This window comes from Notechis scutatus, chromosome 13 (assembly GCF_049901735.1).
Source record: "Notechis scutatus isolate UNSWTSFEM ecotype Mainland chromosome 13, rNotScu1.2, whole genome shotgun sequence".
In the NCBI taxonomy this organism is placed as follows: Eukaryota; Metazoa; Chordata; class Lepidosauria; order Squamata; family Elapidae; genus Notechis; species Notechis scutatus.
In genome coordinates this window covers 7,409,282-7,431,094 of record NC_142021.1, presented here as the reverse complement: position 1 = coordinate 7,431,094, position 21,813 = coordinate 7,409,282, and the positions used below count along the sequence as shown (strand labels likewise).

The 21,813-nt window shown below is 40.8% G+C and overlaps 1 long non-coding RNA gene across 1 annotated transcript; it reads left to right on the top strand.

Moving 5' to 3' along the window:
* Window positions 1–9,943: 9,943 nt before the first annotated feature.
* Window positions 9,944–21,355, top strand: LOC148129617 (uncharacterized). Its single transcript, XR_015745272.1, has 3 exons — window positions 9,944–10,037; window positions 10,449–10,658; window positions 21,125–21,355. It is a non-coding gene; the product is annotated as an uncharacterized LOC148129617 (long non-coding RNA).
* The last annotated feature ends 458 nt before the right edge of the window (window positions 21,356–21,813 follow it).

Below are 21,813 nucleotides of genomic sequence, written 5' to 3'. Positions count from 1 at the left end.
ATTATACACTCATAATTGATAAATAAATGCAAATAAGCAAATACTTATTGAAACGTATACATTTCTAATGGATAAATACATAAAGCATAAGCCAATAATTATAAGTAATTAAACATTTATAACGGATAAATAAATGAACATTTCAACGTTCGGCCACTTTTGCGAAAACGGAACAAGCCGGCTCTGTTTGTTGTCCGGAGTGTTAAAACTTCTTCCCCGATTGCTTCGAATCCGGACTTCGAAAATATCCTTAAAGGGGCTGCCTTGCCCCCTCCTTCCCACTCCCCCCCCCCACACTTCCCGCTTGGCTTGCTAAGTAAGCCCGCGCACATCTCTGCCCCCATCCCTTGTTTAAAAATAAAATAAAATAAACTTGGGGTTAAAAAAGCAAAGGGGGCTGTTTGGACGGAAAGGGCCAGACGCTATTTGGGGGCGGGGGGAGGAATGGACGGGATGGGGCGGGGGTTTCCTTAGAAATGTGGAAGAGGGGTGCAGAATTTCTGTTGGCGTACCCCTCCCGTTCAACCTGCACGATGAATGTGATTATCCCGCCTCCCCCCAGCCCGCAGAGTGCCCCCCATTTGGGGAGGGGGTGGAAAGCAGGGGTAAGATTCTTCCTACCTTCTCCCTGGAAAGGAAGAGCTAGGAGTCTACGCCCCCCACCTCAAGCAGTGTCGGATTAAGGCTCACTGGTGCCCTAAGCCAGGGGTCTCCAACCTTGGCAACTTTAAGCCTGGAGGACTTCAACTCCCAGAATTCCCCAGCCAACTGGCTGGGGAATTCTGGGAGTTGAAGTCCTCCAGGCTTAAAGTTGCCAAGGTTGGAGACCCCTGCCCTAAGCAATGACAAATCTTGGTGCCCCTCCCTCTTTTGTGCATACTGTACAAACGAAGCCAAGCTTAGACTACATAAAAGTTTTTGGGGTGCCCCCTTTGGGTGCCCTAAGCAGGTGCTTGCTCTGCTTAATGGTTAATACACCACTGCCCCCAAGCCAAGCCTCGCGGTCTTCCCATGGCCCCCTGGCCCCCATACTATTATTATTATTATTATTAGTAGTAGTAGTAGTAGTAGTAGTATTAGTATTAGTATTTTTAGTATTGGTATTAGTATTATTAGTATTGGTATTATTAGTATTAGTATTATTGGTATTAGTATTATTAGTATTTAGTATTACTATTAGTATTACTATTACTAATTACTAATACTATTATTACCATTATTAGTTAATCTTCCATTTGATTCACAGTCTGGATCTGGTAAAAACTTAACAGTTTTTACCTAACCCAGGACCTAAGAACTATTAAAGTAGATTTATTATTATTATTATTATTATTATTATTATTATTATTATTATTATTATTATTATTATTATTATTATTATTATTATTATTATTATTTTTTTTTTTAGTATTTTTAGTATTTTTAGTATTTTTAGTATTTTTAGTATTGGTATTAGTATTATTAGTATTGGTATTATTAGTATTGGTATTATTAGTATTAGTATTATTGGTATTAGTATTATTAGTATTTAGTATTACTATTAGTATTACTATTACTAATTACTAATACTATTATTACCATTATTAGTTAATCTTCCATTTGATTCACAGTCTGGATCTGGTAAAAACTTAACAGTTTTTACCTAACCCAGGACCTAAGAACTATTAAAGTAGATTTATTATTATTATTATTATTATTATTATTATTATTATTATTATTATTATTATTATTATTATTATTATTAGTTAATCTTTAATGAGATTCACAGCCTTTGGGGCTGGTTGATAGCTCAACAGGGACCTAGGAATGTTGTTGTTGTTGTTGTTTATACTTTTTATTTTATAACAAATCCATCTTTCAGTTATACAGTGTTAACTGGGCAGTATATCTTGTGCAAATATTTATGTTTAATATACCTTTCTTACAATGATTACATTCACCTTAAAAATGGCTCAGCCTTATCTACCTTATCATTATGACAATATTGAACTTCTTACTTTATTTTCCAGCCATGTATAAAATAAATCCCATATCATACAATATTCCACTTCTTCTTGTCCTTTAACTGCCAATGTTCATCTATTCATTTCTGCGCATTTTAAGACTTTCGTGGTCGCCTCTTTTGCACCCCCCGCCTCCAATACTTGAGAGTAACCATTTACTCCGTGTTGACCTAAATAACAACCCGGAGGGGCAGGCTGGGACCGGAAAGACCCCCTCTGGGTGCCCCTGAATTCGGGTCTCCCAAACCGTAGACAGGGTTAAAACGAGGGGCGTGGGGGGGGGGCGAGAAGAGCCCAGGAGGAGGCACAGACATGGCACGTCCATCAAGGCGTGTCTTACGTGCGGGGAAGAGGAGAGCCCCATCCACGCAGGAAAACAAAGGCTCGCTTTTGCTGAAGGGAGAGAAATCCCATCCAGAAGAGAAATGCCAGAAGCTTGAATTTCAAGCCGGCTTGCCGACTGGCCCCTCCCCTCCCCGGCCTTGCCAACGGGCGGGAGGTGCCCCTTCCAGGCCGGCGCCATCGCTCAGCGCTGGGCTCAACCCAGCTTAGTCCGCGCTCGGCCCTTGAGCCCAAGGATAAATTCGCTGCTGCGCCTCAAGTATAGATGCCTCTGGCCACGTCCGACTTCCAGAAGTCCGCTCTGACGTTGCGGGGGGCCTTAGGCTTCAGAGAGAAGCCGGCCTGCCTACCTTCTCGCCTTCCCCTTCCCTCTAAGATCCATCCATCCATCCATCCATCCATCCATCCATCCATATCCATCCATTTCTATCTTATATCTATCTTATCTCTATATCTATATTATATCTCTACCTACCTACCTACTGTATCTATATTATATCTATCATCTCTATCTATGTTATCTCTCTCTCTCTCTCTCTCTCTCTCTCTATCCATCTCTATCTTATATCTATCTTATCTCTATATCTATCTATCTATCTATCTATATCTATCTATCTATCTATCTATCCATCCATCCATCCATCCATCCATCCATCCATCCATCCATCTCTATCTTATATCTGTCTATCTTATCTATATCTATCTATATTATATCTCTACCTACCTACCTACTGTATCTATATTATATCTATCATCTCTATATTATATGTCTATCTATCTATCTATCTATCTATCTATCTATCTATCTATCTATCTATCTATCTATCTTATCCATCCATCCATCCATCTCTATCTTATACCTATCTATCTTATCTCTATATCTATCTATATTATATCTATATCTATCTATCTATCTATCTATCTATCTATCTATCTATCTATCTATCTATCTATCTATCTATCTATCTATCTTTCTCTCTCTCTTATACCTATCTATATCTATTTATCTATATCTATATTATATTAATTTATATATCTATCTATTCTATCTATCTGTCTATCTGCCTATCTATATCTATTTTTATCTACATTCTATCTCTTATATCTCTATTATCTCTCTCTATCTATCTATCTATCTATCTATCTATCTATCTATCTATCTATATCTCCCTCCCTCCCTCCCTCCCTCCCTCCCTCCCTCCCTCCCTCCGTGTGTGTGTGTGTGTGTGTGTGTGTGTGTGTGTGTGTTTGTAGAGGAAGAAAAAGGTGGCTTTTTGTTGAAGGAGAGAGCCACCCCTTCTCCACAACGCATGTCTCACCCCTCCAGGTATAAATCTTGGCTGGGAGGCGGGGCGTGACAGGCAGGCGACACGCTAGATTGCTGCCCCACAAAACCCCCAACAACTCCAGACTGTTTGTGTGCAAATACTTTCGCTTCCACGCCTGTGTTGGGCTACACTTGCTTTCTGTCTTCCACATCAACCTCCCAGCAGAACCTTTTCAGGACATCTGCGGGTTAATCAATCCATCAGTCAATTAATCAATCCATCAAATAGCCTGTTACTTAAGACACCCAGACAGAGTCAATACCCATGAAAAGAAGCGCGGAGGGTTCCTGGTTTTTTTTTTAGTGCCCTGTGTGAGTCCTGCTAATACTTCCTTGTAATTTCCATGAAGGGGGTCAACGTTTTTGTAGTGTTGTTTATTGGTTAGGTTTAATTTGTTTGTTAGGCTGCCAGCAGTTCGGCAGTTCATTTCCAATTGGCTCAAGGTTGACTCAGCCTTCCATCCTTCCGAGGTTGGTAAAACGAGGACCCAGACTGTTGTGGGTGAGAGGCTGACTTTGTAAAGTGCTTAGAGGGAGCTGGAAAGCACTGTGACGAGGTATATAAGTCTGTTATTGCTAGTACCCTTCTTTCCTTCCTTCCTTCCTTCCTTCCTTCCTTCCTTCCTTCCTTCCTTCCCTTCCCTTCCCTTCCCTTCCTTCTTCCCTTCCCTTCCCTTCCCTTCCCTTCCCTTCCCTCCCTTCCTTCCCTTCCCTTCCCTTCCTTCCTTCCCTTCCTTCCCTTCCTTCCTTCCATCCATCCATCCATCCATCCATCCATCCATCCATCCATCCATCTATCTATCCATCCATCCACGGTGCATAGTAGTTAGAATACAGTATTGCAGGCTAACTCTGCCCACAGCCAGGAGTTCGTTTTTCACCGGCACAAGGTTGATGTGGCCTTCCATCCTTCCGAGGTGGGTAAAAGGTGGACCCAGGTTGTTGGGGTTTGCAAGAAGCTGACTCTATAAACCACTTAGAGAGGGGGATGTAAAGCACTGTGAAGCGGTATACAAGTCTAAGTGCTGTTGCTATATGAACACGGTTGTGAAGGGAATCTGGCTTCTCCACTGACTTTGCTTGTCAGGAGGTTACCAAAGGGGATCACATGATCCCAGGACACTGCAACCATCATAAATATGAGCCAGTTGCCAAGCATAGGAATTTTGGCCACATGGCCACAGTGATGCTGCAATGGTCGTAAGTGTGAAAAATGGACCTAAGTCACTTTTTTCAGTGCTGTTGTAACTTTGAACGGTCAGTAAATGAACTCTTCTTAAGCCGAGGAGTATCTGCATTGGTGCTATCTTTGTTTTCCTTTGCTGCAGTGGTTCTACTTCTACTTGAAAGTCATTTTTTAATTGGTTTTCTACTAAATGCATTTCTTAGTGCTTAAGGAACATCATGTTGTCTGGGTCAGGGGTCACCAATCTTTTGGACCTCAGGGACCACCAAACTCATCATTTTAAATCCCGCGGATCAGAGACCCTGGGAAAATCCCCAAAAAAGCCTGCAGGAAAATTCCCCACTCCGTTTTCCTACCGATTGATTATTCTTTATTTGGGATCTCAGGGTACCGTCTCCAGCTCCGTTCTCGTTCTCGGGGAGAGAGAGATAGAGAGAGAGACTTTTGGCTTCATGCAAGGGAAGCAGCAGAAGCAGCAGAAGTCTTTCTTTCTCTCCCCCAAACTCCGCCAGAAATGAGTCTTGGTGAGACTTGTCGCGCTGACGCAGCCTCTTGGACCAGGAGGCCTTGCAGGGTCCCAAAGACTCATTTCTGGTGGAGTTTGGGGGAGAGAAAGAAAGACTTTTGTTGCTTTACTTGTGTGCAGCCAAAAGCAGAAGAAGAAAGAAGTGGGAAGAAGCAGCCCGGTGGCCAGGCCAGGCGTGTGGGTTGTGTGGGACAAGTTCCCCCTCTCTGCCCTTTCCCCCCTGCCCTCACTACCTTGTGTTGTTCACAATGCAAGTGACATAAGCCTTGCATTCCCGCAGGCCATGTGGGCAGCACAGCCTTGTATTCTCACGCAGCCTGGATTAATTGCTTTGAGGGGTGACATTTCTCTGCAGACCACCAAAATTTTCTTGCAGACCCACAGTGGTCCCCGGACCACTGGTTGGCGACCACTGATCTGGGTAATTATTGCTTAACATTATAAATTTACATTCTTAATCTCCACCTCTCTTTTCGAGCCACTGATAAAACAGATTCCATGTTTGATATTAATTTGCATCTTCTTTCTTTTAATTTTCAATATCAATCTGTCCATTTCTGCATCACCATCTAATATCTTCTTGACTGTCTCTTCATCGCGCGGTGTATCTTCACTTTCCCAGCATTGTACCAATATAATCCTTGCTGCCTTTAAAACTGTGGTTCTACTACTTCTACTCGCAAACTCTTTATAGTTTGTGATGACGACGACAATTTATTCATGTTATATATGCCATCCATCTGACAGTAGAGCAACTCTGGGCAACTTACAATATTGTAAGTAAGACCACCAACTGCACGCTACTCCCAAGATGCCTTTCCTCTCCTTGACAAGATCACGCACAAAATCTCCGCTCTGCCAAAGAGATCAGATTCCTTTTAATTGTTTTCCAGTGGAGAAACTCTTTCCTTAGACCAGTGAAACAAGAGGACTGGAATTAAAACACCCTCTATTATTATTATTATTATTATTATTATTATTATTATTATTATTATTATTATTATTATTATTATTGAAGTCCGCTCACAGAGAAAGCCCTCTGGAAGCTCCTAGTGGGACTTACTATAGGCTCAAGTCCATTTTGAAGGGAGTCCACGGATAAATACACCCTAGAGGGTGTGTTGATTTACGCCTGGATTAGACCTCTCCAGAAGATGGATGTTCCAGGGTGTGCAGAATATTAAAAAGTGCATTTATGAGCACCTCGGGTTACACTATTTCTGGCATGGCAAGTTTAAATATAGAACGGCTGGCTTAAAAAGGAAAAGAATGAAGGCGGGGGAATGGCTGACACGGCGTTGCAGAACTCAGGGTCTGTTTTCCTCCTTGAGTAGATGAGATGCATTACATTATGAGAGAGAAGGGGGAGGGAGAGAGGGAAGAAGAAGAGAGAGGAGGAGAGGGAGAAGAGAGGGAGAAAGAGGAGGAGAGAGAGAAAAGAGAGAGAGAAGGAAAGAGAGGACATATAAAGAGAAAGAAGAGAGAAAGAAGAGAGAAAGAGAAAGAAAGAGGGACGGAGAGAAAGAGAGGGGGGGAGGGAGAGAGAAAAGAGAAGAAAGAGAGGAGAGAAGAGAGGGAGAAAAAAGAGAGGCGAGAGAGAAGAGGGAAAGAGAGAGGAGAGAGAGAGAGAGAGAATATTTATGCCAAGAATATTCTTTTTAAGTCAGTCAATGAAATTTCTGGCTTGTCCTTTGAACAGGAGTTTATTATGAATAATAAAGTGAAGCTTATTATGAGTTTACGATGAATAACGATTAGTTTATTTTGAATAATAAACAGCTTATTATGAATAATAAACAGCTTATTATAAGCAGAAGCTTATGAAAAATAAATAGGGGCCTATTATGAATAATAAATATGAGTTAATTATAAAGGGGTTGCATCTGGATTCTGTTGTACTAAATCCCACGAAATGATTCTTGGTGGTTTTATTCAAGTTGCAGAGTATGCTGCACAATTTATGCAATAGTTTATTGCCAGGGCACAAACCTATAGAAAAGGGGGCAGGATAATGAGGCTATTGATCCAATATCAGTGGATTGATTGATTAGGTGATGTCAAGTCATTTTAACACTCCCAGCAACCTGATGAATGGATGGGTGGGTGGGTGGATGGATGGGAGGAACATTCTAACTGACTTTTTTTCCTTTCAGTTGGTTGATTAGGTACCATCAAGTTAGTGTTGACTCTTATCAATCGCAATAGATTTTCTCCAGGTCTGTCCCAAACCTGGTCTTTCAAGTTTTCCAATGGTGCACCCATTCATGCAAGAATTACATTTATCTATCTTGTGGTTGGTCATTATCTCCTTCGCTTTCCTTCCACTTTTCCCACCATCATAGGGTAGAATAACAAAGTTGGAAGGGACCTTGGAGGTCTTCTAGTCCAACCCTATTCCATTTCAGGTTGTCCAATCTCTTCTTAAAAACCTCCAGGGTTGAAGCACCCACAACTTCTGGGGGCAAGCTGTTCCACTAATTAATTGTTCTCACTATCAGGAAATTCCTCCTTAGTTCTAAGTTGCTTCTCTCCTTGATTAGTTTCCATCTGTTGCTTCTTCTCCTGCCTTCTGGTGCTTTGGAGAATAGCTTGACTCCCTCTTCTTTGGGGCAGCCCCTCAAATATTGGATTGCTATCATATCACCCATAATTTTTCTTTCCATTAAACTAAACATAACCCATTTCTGCAGCCGTTCTTCGTATGTCTTAGCCTTCAGTCCCCTAATCATCTTTGTAGCTCTTCTTTGCACTCTTTCTAGAGTTTCTCAACCTCTTTTTTCTTATATTGTGGCAACCAAAACTGGATGCCATGTTCCAAGATATCTGCATAAGGTGTCCAAAGAATGATAATTGGATCCATTCAATGCCTATCGATATATCATCTCAACGTGGGACTTTTGTGAGAGAATGTGAAAATCAGAGGTGGAGGTGAGGCAGGTGAGAATCAGCTCATTACCTGGATGTGTAAAGAATTGGATCTTTTCAGATGAAGTCACAGCCACCAGAAGATCATCTTGTTAACAGAGCTTGGAAGATCGTGTTTTTTTGCACATCATAAATCACAGCTGATGCCAAGCAAGCATCTCACCCAGAGTAGCCAAGTTGCTTCAGTGTGACTCTTCTGATGGACAGAGGGCAGCAAGGTGTGGACATGAACAGGGTCAAACTTGAGACTGTCTAAATATTTGCATGTAGGAGCCAAACTGGAGGAGTGGGGAAGGCCAGTTAGATTAGCAGCTGGTGAAAAAATCAGAGCATTGACGTAGAGGTGAGTGGCCTCTTTATTTTCAGTGCCTAATTTTGGTCACAAGGGAAAGTTAGGTGAGAGCTTGAAAATGTGCTGAGGTGCCCTATTGAAGTATTGTGTACACTGTTGGGGGACAAATATAATTGTTGGGAGGTGTGAAACTCTTTTAAATGGGGAGTGATAAATAGCCATTTTATTGTTATCTTGCTTACCTACTCTGATCTAATATATCATCCATCCATATCTGTCCATCCAGCTTTATATACCCATCAATTTCTCTCTCTATTTATCCATCCATCCATCAAACTAACTTATCTATTCATCCATGTGTGTCCATCTATATATCCATCAATCTGTATGTATCTATATCTACTTAACAATCCATTCTTCCATCTTTATCTACTTTATCTATCCATCCATCCATCCACCTTTATCTAGCTACCCATGTCTGACAGTCCGTCCATCCATCCATCCATCCATCCATCCATCCTTACCTATTTTACCTGTCCATCTGTCCATCCATTTGTCCATCTTTATATACCCATCCATTTCTATCTGTATTTATCCATCCATCCATCCATCCATAATTTTATCTACCCATCCATGTCTGTCTGTCTGTCTGTCTGTCTGTCTCTGCCTTAGTAGCACCTTCCTAACTGTGGGTGACTCCAGACAAAGGAAGCAAAATTGGCCTGGTCAATACCTCTGTGGGAAACAACTAGGAACATCTGTCTAATAGACTAGGTCAGAGGAATAGCTAGGAATTAAAAAAAAAAGATTTTAAAATCCTAGAAGAAGACAGTAGCAAATCACTTCCACGTTACTGCCCAGAAAATCACACAGACCTGTCTGTGAAGCCACCACTACAAACCCCAAGCCAAAAATATATTTTCATGCTCACGCCCAGACCTTGAGTGTCAAAATGCTTGTTAAAATAAGAATCACCGGAAGATGTTGGTTAAGCAAAGACACGAGGTGCCCAAAAGTTAGTCAGTCATTTGTAGCCCCCGCTGAGCAACTACCATCCACCCCAATTCGAGCATCACAAAATCTCCCCCTGTGATGTGCAACTCAATCAAATAAAGGGAAGGAAATGTTAAAATAGAGGCCTTGCCTTCACAGCCGTTGCTGCCTGGAATCTGGAAAGCTGGTACTGACTTTCACCAAGGGGCTTTCCGCTGTTTACCTAATTAGTGCTCATTAGCACATGAAAGTCGGAGCTGGAATCTTGACTTGCTTGATCGACAGGCCTCCCTTGATGTGGTTCTTCTAAGGACAAGGGAAAGTGCAGCAGAAAAGGAACGACAGGTGAATGCTGGTTTCATTACGGTACAGTTCTGTCATCGGGCTAATCTAGGATCATTGGCATTCCCCACCTTGAAGACGGACACAGAAATATGTGGAGGGTTTTTTTTTCTTCTTCAAAACCATTCATTATTATGAACCTGTTCTGAAGCGCTTGGTTTGACTGATCCATCTCCCTAAAATCTCAGCAGAGTTTGCTTTTCCTTCTATTCCCTTTCAGGATTTGGATCTCAGAAAAGTTGGCGGCCTTAGGTAATAGAATAATAGAATAACAAAGTTGGAAGGGACTTCGGAGGTCTTCTAGTCCAACCCCCTGATCAAGCAGGAGACCCTATACCATTTGACACCAATAATTATCCAATCTCTTCTTAAAGGCCTCTAGTGTTGGAGCACCCAGAACTTCTGGAGTCATTGCACTAATTTAATTGTTCTGTCAGGAAATTCCTCCTTAGTTCTAGGTTGCTTCTCCCCTTGATTAGTTTCCATCCGTTGCTTCTTGTCCTGCCTTCAAGTGCTTTGGAGAATAGCTTGACTCCCTCTTCTTTGGGGCAGCCCCTGAGATATTGGAAGACTGCTGTCATGTCACCCCATGTCATTTGAACTGGAGATGTTCCAAACTCTGGGATAAGAAAAACTTCTCTCCCCTATTTCAACCCAGCACAATGGCAATGTTGGTGAGACATGGAGAAGAATCACCAGCGGGTCTAGAAGATCTTAACCAAGTAAGCTGGTTTGTGAGATCTTCCTTGGCAAGTGGAATTGTAAGAACAACGGGTTAAAATGTATTCCCAAGACATGGGATGGGAAGCTACCCAGGAACCGGGCTGGGCAAATCCCTTTCTTTCTTCCTTTTGCAAAACATCAAGAGGAAATTTAAAGGGACTGAGGTAAAAAAATAAAAATAAAAATATGAGGAAACCTTTCAACTCCCAGTAAGGGGAGAGAAAGAAAAGTCGACAAACTCACTTTGTTTATTATCTACCGCCAATTGGCAAGAGAAAGGAAGGCTTGTAACACTCGTTGACTACTTCCTCTGTGGCGGAACACACATTGAGTGGTGACCCAAGGGGACCAAGAGGAAGTCAAGGGGAGACAGAATGAACCTTAGCAGAGGTGTGGGGGGAAAGCAGCTGTGAAGAAAATCTCAGAGGCTCCCAGCCCTGGGCCAGGAACGAGCAGAATGGATTAGCTCTCCAATTTGTTGACATTGCTCCAAGGCCCTGTTTTTCTTGGCCTGCTCTGACTCTGGAGGAATGGTGGACTTTTGAAGTCTTTGGGAATTAATTACCAGATAGGGTTTAGGACAACAAGAAGTTTTTCCGAGCTGGTGTAGGGAAGCAGGACCTCTTGCTACAGAGCCCCTCCCTCACGACCAGATAGAACAAGGGTCTTCAAACATGGCAGCTTTAAGACTTGTGGACTTCAATTCCCAGAATTCCTGAGCTAACATGACGGGAGGAGGAATTTTGGGAGTTGAAGTCCACAAGTCTTAAAGCTGTCAAGTTTGAAGACCCCTGCTTTAGACTTCTGACAACAGCCAACCAAACATGGCAGCTTTAAGACTTACGGACTTCAACTCCCAGAATTCCTGAGCTAACATGACTGGAGGAGGAGTTCTGGGAGTTGAAGTCCACAAGTCTTAAAGGTGTCAAGTTTGAAGACCCCCTGAGGTAAATCATCCACAGAACATCAAGCTTGGGAATGCTCAAAAAGTGGGTGACGAGTTTCCAAGATGGTGTGTTCGAGAACCATGATCTGAAATTCTCGGTTTTCCTCTGCCTGTGTTGGCAGCAATACAAGAGTCGTGGTGGTGGGACCAGGTTTCTTAAGCCAGACAAGCAAGGACATTACCTCTAGATGTGAGATCCTATTCACTTACTATCAGCAAAGTTGGCACCAAAGGAGGATATTTGTAGCTCAGGATTTCAAGGAGGGGTCCTTGGTGCTCTCTGAGCTTGGTGGTTTTCTTGCAGATGTTTCATGACCCAACTAGGTAACATCATCAGTGCTGGAAGGGAGCGGGAAGGGAGGAGGAGAAGGACTGTGGGTTTCCTTGATTTCTCTGAGCTTTGTTGATTTCTTGCAGACCTTTCAAGACCCAACTAGGTAACATCATCAGTTATAGAAGGGAAAGAGATTTGTGGAGAGGAGGAGGATTGTGGGGTCCTGGGTGCTCTCTGAGCTTGCTTGATTTCTTGCAGACATTTCATGACCCAACTAGATAATATCATCAGTGCTAGTCACCAGCACTTGATAACATACAGGCAGTCCTCATCTTACAACAGGTTGATTTAGTGACCGTCCAAAGTTAAAACAGCAGTGAAAAAGTGACTTACGAACATTTTTCACACTTATAAACCCTGCAGCATCCCTATGGCCGCATGATCAAAATTCACCTGACTCGTATTTATGACAGTGTACCAGCTGGTCGTACGATCCCCGTTTTGCGACCTTCTGACAAGCAAAGTCAATATGGGGAAGGCAGATTCACTCAACAGCCATGTCCCTAACTCAACAACTGCAGTGATTCCCTTAACGATGGTGGCTCCAAAGGTCATAAAATGGGGAATCGCAAACAGTCTCGCTTAGCCAGAGAAATTTTGGGCTCAATTGTGGTTGTAAGTCAAGGATTACCTCTATATCTTGCCCCAGAGAGCAAAACACTCCAGTTTAACCCAGCCTTCTGGCTCTTGCTCCAAGGTTTAAATCGGCATTTATGAGATTTTCATCTCTCCTCTTTTTTATTTTATTTTATTTTATTTTATTTTATTTTATTTTTTAATTAAATATTTTATTGAACAAAACAATTAAAAACATTGAACACAGTGAAGTTGGTTTGACATAACTTGCTCAGTATCACATAGATATATAGATATATATACAATTATTCAAATACACACACTCACACACACACACACACACACATATATATATATATTTGTTCGCTCATATATTACATTTTCCAACTTCATTGGTCCTCTTTTCACCTCATACACTCCTTTATTTATTTATTTATTTTGTCAAAAGCTTACAATACAATAGAAATAAGAATAAACATAAGTTTAAATATAAGAAATAGGAACTAATAATTGGGGACAATAGGACAGGGATGGTAGGCACGATTGTGCACTTATGGACGCCCTTTACAGACCTCTTAGGAATGGGGTGAGGTCAATAGAGGTTAGTTTGAGGCTAAAAGATTTACTCTCTCAGTAATTCCTTTCCCAACTTAAGACCTTCCTTTCTGCTTCCACCAGTGATAGAATCTATCCCAAATTGTGTCATATGCTGACTTGTCTTTATTTTTCATCTCTCAAGTTAGCTTGTCCATTTCAGCGCATATCAAAATTTTGTTTATTACTTTGTCTTCAGTTGGTGTGTCTACCTCTTTCCAGTTCTGGGCAAATGCTATGCCGCAGTAATCATATGTATAATCAAATATAGCTCATCTTTATTGTATATTTTTTTTGTTGACATGAGATTTCTCGCCTCGTGTGCCGGGAGAGCAACATGGTTTGTGGTCATGGTTGGACTTTTCACACATTGTGATGTGGGGAAAGAAATCAAGGAACAGATGGTGCGCCGTGAATGATGGGGAAGTTTAATACGCATCCAGCCTCCCCTTTCCTTCAGATCTCATTGTTGACTCTAGCAGTAGACCTTTCTCGGTCACGGCCAAATGTAAATGGGGGTCCCTGAAATGTCACAGCCTCCCTGGGCATGTGCCACGGCAATGGCTGCAATTGAGCTGCTCTGTAACAAAATATTACGGGCCCGGATTATCTCCCTGGTGCTGACACCGGTCAGAGCGGGCCAAGACTGGCAAGAAGTCATTAGCTTTTTCGAAAAGAGTCAGGCTGTCTTGAATCTTGGCCAAAGTAGAGTTGGGAAAGGGGCAGTCGAGAGAGAACTGTGACCCCCCCCCAAGGTCAATGGCAGGCTTGGTTCCAGAATGTCTGTTGAGTTGTACGAAGCAGATCGGAGACCAAAGGGTCCTTCAACGTAGGGCTTTGGAAGGGGAGGCTTAAATGTACCCAGGTTGGCTGACCTCCCCAAGAAGGTAAGAGAAGAAAACCATCTTCCCTAATAAGGGCCGTAGCCGAGAGGCCCAAAATTACCTGTCAGTTCAAGGACATTCAGAAGATTGACAGCTCAGTATCAATTGCCTTGCCTTTTAGAATCAGAACACAGCTGGAAGGGAGCTTGGAGGTCTTCTAGTCCATCCCCTGCTCAAGCAAGAGACCCTATACTGTTTCAGACAAGTGACCATCCCGTCTTTTCTTAAAAACCTCCAGTGATGACACACCCACAATGCCTGAAATCAAGCGGTTCCTCTGGTTAATTGTCCTGTTAATTGTCCTCACTGTTAATTGTCCTCACTGTTAGGAAATTCCAGGTTGCTTCTCTCCTTGATTAGATTCCATCCATTATTTCTTCCCCTGCCTTCTGGGGCTTGGGAAAATAAATTGACCCCCTCCTCTTTTTGACAGCTCCTCAAATGCTGGATTACTGCTATCATGTCGTCGTCCCCCCAGTCCTTCTTTTCTCTAGATTAGCCAAACTGAAATCCTGCAACCGTTCTTCATATGTTTTAGACTCTGAGCCTTTCATCGTCTTAGTTGGTCTTTACACCAGAACCGATGAAGATTCTTGGATGAGAAGTGAAATGTCTTCAGATAAAAACAAAGAAAGTCCAGTTGCCTTTTGGGAAAAAAAAACACCTTTCAGACCACCATGATCTGGTTGAATTAGAGTTTGCAAGTATAAAGTTTAAACTGGTTCAGAAACCAGTTAATTAATTTCATGAGGGCTTTTTTTTACAGAAATGTAAAATGATATTCGCAGGACAAAATGACAAAATCGTTACTATAAAACCATCATCAGAGCCGTGATGGTGCAGTGGTTAGAGTGCTGTACTGCAGGCCACTTTTGTTGACTATTGGCTGCCTGCAGATTTGGCAGTTCGAATCCCACCAGGCGCAAGGTTGACTCAGCCTTCCATCCTTCCGAGGTGGGTAAAATGAGGACCCAGATTGTTGGGGGCAAGAGGCTGACTCTGTAAACTGAAAGGGCTGTAAAGCACTATAAAGCAGTATCTAAGCCTAAGTGCTATTGCTATCATGATTTTAAAAAATGAGAAATGGATTTCTGACCACTTCTAATGTACCAAACTGAGAATTCAATTGCAATAATTTAAATAGAATTGAAATGTTCGCTTGAGCCTAGCCTACCTTTCTTTTCTCTGCAAAACGGAGATCATGAAAAAAAACCAAAAAAAAAACCTACATCCCTTTTGACAGAGAAGAAAAATGACCTTGGAACGTTTCAGCCTGAATCCATCCACAAGATCGGATGGTTCCGTGCAAGCTGGAAAATGCCCTCTCTGCATTTCCAGGAAGAATTCCCTCCTGACTGGATCTTCATGAAGGGTGTCCTTGGTCTTCAGACTGGAAACGCTTTGATGGATATTATTAGGCAGCAAGGGGAAATGTTTGAAGAATTCCACTTCCGCACAATCTCAGCCTAAACATTGCTGAATGAAAGGGAGGTCCTTTGCAGGGCTTGTTCATATCCTGAGAAAAGAGAATTCTGATGTCCTTTGGGCTTTTGACCGACATTTAAAGGGATATGGAAACAGGGCCGTCCCAAACCTTCCCTAGTTTGCTCTACGGAGTAGAATAACAAGAGTTAGAAGGGACCTTGGAGGTCTTCTAGTCCAACCCCTTGCTCGAACAGGAGATCCTGTCCAGGTAGTCCCCGGTTGATGACAGCAATTGAACCCAAAATGTATGTTGCTAAGGAACTGAAGGAATTTTAGCCAGATCTGACCTCTTTGCCAGCCCAAACTGAGAGAGACATCTGCAAAACTATCCCGAGGGGAAATTTGAATGAATTTCTGAAAATAAAGAGGAAGAACAGCAACCATTTTTAGAAGGGAAGACAACTTTGGATAAACAGCCAGACAGAGGTGGCAGTTTCTGTTTGCCGCATGAAAAAGGAGGGGAAAAATTGATGAAATTTGTCAAAAAAAAAACACCACCAAAGCCAAAAGTTTTTCTGCTCAGCCTGTGCGTCCTTCTCCAGATCAAAGTTGCATGATTGACAGAACCAAGGTTGACCTCTGGGAATTCAAATGTAGCTTACTCATGTGTGCAGATGTACTAGGTCAGCCGCAGTGGTGGGTTTCCCAAAAGACACAAATCCCCAAATCTCGAAATTTTAAAAAATCAAAATGGAAAACGTCTTTCCCAAAAGGAATTCTTCTAAAGTCTAGTTCGTGAGTTTGTAATACCGTCCGTTTTTTGGCTTTCCTGGAGCTGCAAATTAAAAGAGGGACCCCTTCCACTCCCCCAGTTAGAACCAGACCATTGTGGCTTGCACAACTTTGATTTTCCTTGCGGTGGGACTTGGTATTTTAAGAGTTCCCAAATTCTCTGGGCCTTTCGTAGAATAACTCCACATCCTTTGATGTGAAATTCAAACACCCGGGCCTTTTCCCAAAGCAGAAAATGGTTTCGTTTTTCCAGCGCCTAAAAAAAACCCAGCTTGGCTGAACTTCTCCAACTTGGTTTCAAGAAAATCCCCGTTTCCACCAAAACAAGATACATGATCTGACCAACTGGAAGTGTTGAATAAAGCAAATGCAGGCTTTATTTTGACTCGTGCGTTATCGTTGGCTACACGGTCTTTTACTCCCAGGAATAGAGCCTGTCTCCTTACAAAGCCAATACAACCTGGGAAATATTAAGGCATTACTAACGGGGAATAAATCTCCAGTGATAACAGCCTCTGTAAGGAAGTTTAGTTAATGGAAAGGAAAACAGAGGGCGATGGAAAAAGAGAAATTTTATATCTGAAAGATGAGAAATAAAAACCCTGGTGAGAACAGATGAAATTCTTTTCTTTTTCTCCCTCCTCCCCCACCATTTCACTGATTGCATTTTACCACAATTGGTATCTTGGACGGGTTTCATATGTGGCCTCTGGAAATACTTTTATCCTGAATTGCATTTGAGAAAAATAATAGCAAGCAGAGAGAGTAAAACTCTTTTAAATCTGCTTGTTTGGGTTTCTTGAATCCATTTGCAGCAAGGGAGGGAGATCGCTTGGGATCCTTTGGGTTTGGTTTGTCTTGGGGTGGGGAAGACAAATCTGGGTATTTCCCCCCCCTGTTTTTTTCCCCTCCTCCTGAGACTTCACAAACTTCTATCCTACATGATTTGTTTTTCCGCTTCTCAGGAAATCCAGGCGCTTCTACCCCACTTTATACATTCCACAAAAAACTATTGCTTTACTCTCTTACAACCCTAGAATTTAAAGGTGGAAGGAACATGGAGATCAATTAGCCCAGCTCAGAGATTTACAGGATTCCTTTTTTTTAAAAAAAAAAATTTCCCTGCTGAAACAGAATCTTGCAAAATGTATAAACAGTTGTTTATTTTCTTCCTCTACTGTGAAATTGACAGGGCCATCCGCACTGAAAAATTGTTTATCTCCCAAGTCTACCCAGTCCTTGTTGATCTGAAAAATATTATATAAGAGGCTACAAGAAATCTGCCTTTTCTGTACAACAATGTTATTATGTAATAGGTTTTATCTGTTTCCTTTGGTGACGGGATGTCACTTTGTTTTAAAATTGGGCATTGAAAACATCCCCCCCCCCAGCAAATGCAAATGCACAAACGCAAAGCAAAGTCTTAAAAATGCCTCTGCTACATCACAACTTAGTTTGATCATCATGAGTTTATAGATTAAGCATAGAAACTGTGGTGCAAATATTTTTTTTTTAAAGAGAGAAGTCTATGCAGCAATAGAGTACTGAATAACCAAAAGCAATATTTATTTCATACGAGGGTAGCTCTTGAGTTTAATATTTAACATTGTTAAATTGATGCCTCAGCCTTAATGAGCCTGCTACATGAATAGGGTTATCTTTCTTATTTATTTGGTTGGAAGAATACATCCTCTATCCCATCATCATTTATTTTCACAATTCAGACTGTCTCTGTGCAAACGGCAGCCCATCAGACTGAGAGATTGTTCCCTGAAGGTTTGAACGTAGGCTACTATTAATTAAAATAAAAATATACTGTGTTGTCGGAGGACGTCAGAACACTGCATGTGCTTCTTAGCTGTGGGTAATCCTAAAATGGTTTGCAATGTGCTCTCTCTCTCTCTTTCTCTCTGGATTAGAGAATTTAGCTGGCACAATGTCTTGGGTATGGTTCTGCTTGTAACTCGTACTGAAACTGACTGGGACATTCTTACAATTTGCAAGGAAAGTTGCCTGTGACAAAGAGGCAACAGAGACTATGAACTGATTCTCCATCACCCCTCTTTTGCTAAAAAAAAAGGAGGGGGAAAAGGAGTTTGGAAGTGTTGGCCAAAGAAATTTGGATCGTGGAGGTGATTCCCACTTGTGGTTTCATTGCAGGGTGTCGGTGACCCTGAAAAAGTAGAACACGCTAGGTAAATAGGTATAGATAAAATTTATCTTCTAATTTATAGGGAGGAAGTTGTGTGTGTGCATGCACACATGTGTGCATTTAAATAAGTGAAAACTCCATGACTCAGAAGAGACTTAAACGTAAGAATCTTTAATCACAGTGGGTTGACAGCGTAAATTTACATTTAGAAAAGAAAGAAAGAAGATTTAAATCATAAATCAAGTTTCCCGCTGTTATATAAACATTCTCCAAATTTTGTCCATGTATAGCACTGCACAGCTACTTAAGCCTATGAAAAAAATCATCATGTTGTTTTAAATGAATTTACTGTGATGTAGAAATACACCTTGAGTAGAATACTCTGTTGTAAATATTTTATTTTTTCTATCCAGAGTGTATCTCTTTGATATATATTACTCTGTATTTGTGGTCTTTTCTTTCTTTCTTTCTGTCTGTCTGTCTTTCTTTCTTTTTGTTTGTCTTTCTCTCTCTCTCTTTCCTCCTTCCCTCCCTCCGCCCTCTTTCTTTCCTTCTTTCTGTCTGTCTGTCTTTCTTTTTTTCTCAAAAATAATCCTATGAAATATTCCTATTTTTTATGATCAACTGCCGTAACTGTTTGTGGCATAAAATTACAGGAACTGGTTATTTTAGTTTTGTTTCCTTGTTTGCTTTTCTTTGTTGTTCTTTACTTTCTCCAACCACATTTTCACAAATAGAAAATTTTGTGAAATAAAAAGAAGAAACATTCAAATTTAATACCACAAATTAAGTTACTACGGCTGCTTATTTTTATACGAATACAATGTAATGCTTATGTTTGATAAATGATACAACTGGGCTTTGCATTCCTAAAAAAACCTAAAGTATATTTTAAAAGAAAGTTCCTTTCAGTTCACTTGGTAAGATTAGAATTTAACTGAAAGAGAACGTCTTGTAATTATCTCTCTTTTTTTTTTTATAAGAGAACTCTTTTAAATATTTTTGCTAATTTTTAAATGGGATTTGCATTCAAAACCTTCCAAATAAAAAATGCAAATGCATTTTATTTCTCTTTTAAAATTGAGGCATTTTTAAAAAAATGATTGCAAATAATTTTGGATAATATTAATAAGATTGGCAATAATTGCTAATATCACAAATGTTTTCTTTGCAGATAAATTCAAAGAGGCTATTCAAAATGCTTAAGAAGAAAATGAATATTTTGCAAGGCATCTACATATCTAAAGCAAACTCCCTATTGATCTAAGAAACAATCTTAATACTGTATTTTAATCACCAGAAAGTTTATTTTCTGGACTCTCCGTAATATTCCAGTACATGCTTTTGCATATAAATGGTCATAATTCATTTCAACAGTGTTTATATCTAAGCGATACAGACAGATTGATCAATTAAAAAAGATTTGGTCAGAGATTATATGAAAGATTATATGAAAGATTATATGAAAATTATTGCCACTTATAAAGGATTTTTTTAACTTTAATTTTGCTCTGATGTTAAGTGAATTGTGAGTTTTAAATATAAAGAAATTGTAAACAAGAGAGCCAAAATAATCACTGATATAGCGAGACTAGTAAGTAATATAGTAATAGTAATATAGATAATAGACAGATAATTGATAGATGGTTGATGATAAATAGATGATAGATAGATAGATAGATAGATAGATAGATAGATAGATAGATAGATAGATAGACAGACAGACAGACAGACAGACAGACAGACAGACAGACAGACAGATGGATGGATTCAGAATCCAGGAAGGGTCATAGCAAAAATTTTAGAAGTTTATTATGACTTTCAAGGATTTTGACTTGAATAAACTTTGTTGAAAGAGACAGTGCTGGACAACGGGGATGGGTTTTTTTTTAAAGGCTGAAGAAAGTTTAAATACTATCTGGGAGAAAAAGGCAACTAAGAAGCCCCTTACCCTTAGTTTGATGCTGTTCTCTGAATTTTGGGACATTGTTCTTGGCTCAACAGTTCCCTAAAAATAGAATGTATTGTAGAAAACTGCCTATATTCAGAAACAGCCTATATTCAGACACGGTCTGTACCAATGCATTTGCACAATATTTCCACCGACGATTCTCTCTTTTTGGGGTGGCCCTGGGGAATTGGGTTAGGGTCTTAGTGGAGTCAAATTGCAGAAGGAGAAATTTCCTGACAGTTAGAACAATTAATCAATGGAAAGGCTCTAGATGTTGTGGGTTTAAAAACACTGGAGGTTTTTAAGAAGAGACTGGACAAGCGTTTGTCTGAAATAGGGTCTCCTGCGTTTGTCTGAAATGGTACAGGTAGTCTTAAACTTACAACAGTTCATTAAGTGAACATTCAAAGTTACAACGGCATTGAACAACTGATGACTGATGGCCGTTTTTCCACATTTACGACCATGATCACGTGATCAAAATTAAGAAGCTTGGCAACTGATTCATATTTATGACGTGATCCCCTTTTGCAACCTTCTGACAGGGGAAGCCCATGCCAAGCCAGATTCACTTAACAACCATTATTACTAACTTCACAGCGGCAATGATTCACTTAACAACTTGGACAAGGAAGGTCGCAAAGGGGCCAAAACTCACTTGACAGATGTCTCGCTCAGGAACAGAAATTTTGGGCTCAATTGTGGCCAAGACAAACTAGAGTCTGGAGTTGACTAGAGTCAATAAAATTCTCTTTCATGTCCCAAGTTTTTAGGAACCTCAGCTAATTCTCAGTTCATGTCTTCATTCCAGAAAGTCAAATGTCCAATGTCTCTTCTCCTTCGGATCCCACAAGGTGCTGAGATTCTTCTCTTCTGTTTCAAGATGAACCTTGAGGAATGTCTAAAGACCACCCATTCTGGTTCCCCCACTTCCAGGTTTACCTCATCCTTGCTTGTGCCTTGCCACACAAAAGCTTCATTCTTTCTCCCATGCCCAACACACCTAGGTAGGAAAACACACATCTTCCCTCCACCACAACATCCATTTTCCATCAGGTTCCTTCTGACAGCTGTCAACACCCTGATGTTTATTTGTTCAACAGGAAGTGATGGGGTTGGGGGGGGCGGGAGAAGAGAGACGGCAGATTGAGAGAGTGAGCGAATCAATGTCATATGGAGGAGAATTGTCCCGTCCTCCAGTAAAAATCGACTTCCTCCCCTGAGTGTCACCGAGATTAGGGTTTTTGTGGGAAACATGGTGAATAGAATAGAATAGAATAGAATAGAATAGAATAGAATAGAATAGAATAGAATAGAATAGAATAGAATAGAACTGGAAGGGACCTTGGAGGTCTTCTAGTTCAGCCCTCTGCTCAAGCTCTGCTCAAGACAGGAGAACCAGTCCTCTATAATATTTCAGACAACAACATCTGGTGGCAAGCTGACTGTCCAGTCTCTTCTTTAGGAAAATATATTATCAGTATTATATTATATTATACC